This window comes from Empidonax traillii, unplaced genomic scaffold, assembly GCF_003031625.1.
Source record: "Empidonax traillii isolate 1590-97213 ecotype Southwest subspecies unplaced genomic scaffold, ASM303162v1 scaffold103:size1334136, whole genome shotgun sequence".
Taxonomy (NCBI): Eukaryota; Metazoa; Chordata; class Aves; order Passeriformes; family Tyrannidae; genus Empidonax; species Empidonax traillii.
Window position 1 is genome coordinate 1,330,873 of NW_020955296.1, and position 1,532 is coordinate 1,332,404.

At 42.6% G+C, this 1,532-nt stretch overlaps 1 protein-coding gene across 1 annotated transcript in view; it reads right to left on the reverse strand.

Moving 5' to 3' along the window:
• The window catches only part of LRP5 (LDL receptor related protein 5), a 107,498-nt gene extending 107,190 nt beyond the window's left edge, over positions 1-308 (reverse strand). The window contains exon 1 of the mRNA XM_027882202.1: positions 206-308. The gene's annotated coding sequence lies outside the window, so the exon portion shown is untranslated. The remainder of the gene's footprint in view (positions 1-205) is intronic.
• Between the last annotated feature and the right edge of the window lie 1,224 nt (positions 309-1,532).

A 1,532-nucleotide genomic window follows, 5' to 3' on the forward strand; every position in this document is an offset into this window, starting at 1 on the left:
TCTTCTTGGCTCAGTGTCTGGGCTGCCATTACTTGCCACAAAATATTTAAGCTCAAACATGCATTCAGTTACAGAACTTGAGAAAAATACCTTGGGAAAATGTAAAATGAAACAAAAGGCTATGTTTTTCTTTCTTTTCAGAACTAAAAACTCAACATAAATCACTACTGTATCCATTAAGCATTTAAGGCAAATTAATATTTACCCATGAGCAGGATCCAAAGCTATTGCCCTGGGCTGATCAAGGTCTTGCCAGAAGAGGACTTTTCTAGATGTTCCATTGAGATTAGCTACTTCTATCCTATTGGTTTCTGAATCCGTCCAGTAAAGTTTTTTCCCAATCCAATCACACGCCAGGCCATCCGGGGAAACCAGACCAGAAATGATGACATTCTGCACCACATTCCCGGTTTGGTTAATGTAAGTTTGCTTGATGGCTTCTTCACTCACATCTGTCCAGAAAACGATGCCTTGTGAATACTGGAAGTCAACTGCAGCAGCATCCTCTAAACCACTGACCACCACAGTGGACTCCAGCTTCGTGCCTCCAGCATCCACGAGTCGAACATCCCGCCGGTTGGCAAAAAGCAGAAGGGGAGATGCTACAGAAGGGAAAAAAATACAGAAAAACATGTCAGTATTATTCTCATCTACAGATGTTAAAGTGCTGAGTGCATGTGGCAGAGGAGGATTTGTTTTCCCAGATCAGCAGGGCAGGGATTACAGAAGAAGTTTCACATAAGTGAAAAATGCACAGCCTCTTCCTTCCATATGTCAGACAAAGGTGTAAAAGTGAGATGGAAGAGCAGGCCCAATTCTTTATCTATAGGATATGAATAGCATCTTCAACATAGCTGAGAGTTCGAACGGAGACTTCCCAACAATACCTTCTGCCAATCCACAAACCCACATTTAGAACAAATTAAGTCTTCATGGTCTAAAAGCTTGGTTCGGCAAGTTGAACTAGTAACAACACACAGAAAGCAGGTTCTGATGCCTCTTAGGCTGAAAACTAACAGCACTAGACACAACACCCTGAAATGCTCCTATCAAGTGCCCTCCCAGATGGCAAAAATTATGACAGAGTTTCAGAACTACTGTCTTCTCTCTCTACTGCACCACAATGCAAGAGAAATTCAAGACAGAGTTCGAAGGCAGACAATGGTGTGGGTTATGGAAGTTTGTGGAGATCGCTGTTAATTGAAAGAGGCAGCCAGAGCAAAAGCAAAAAGGTTCTCCAACTTCCCTAACCTCCCCCAAGTTCTTCTAACTCAAGCAGTAGTTGCTGAAGTTCTGCACCACTCAGCTGCTGACTCCTAGCTTCATATAGAACCATTTCACTGCTTTCAATGCACACTCTGCAGAGATCCAGTTACTTGCCACTCCACTCAAGGAACAACACACAGAACAGAGTTGCATATAGTATATATCCTATGGCTTCAAGCCTGTTATATAAATACCTTTAGTTTCAAACTCATGTTATTGTATGTAATGTAATGGCCAGCCTCTTCGCGAACGAAGAACCGGGGAAG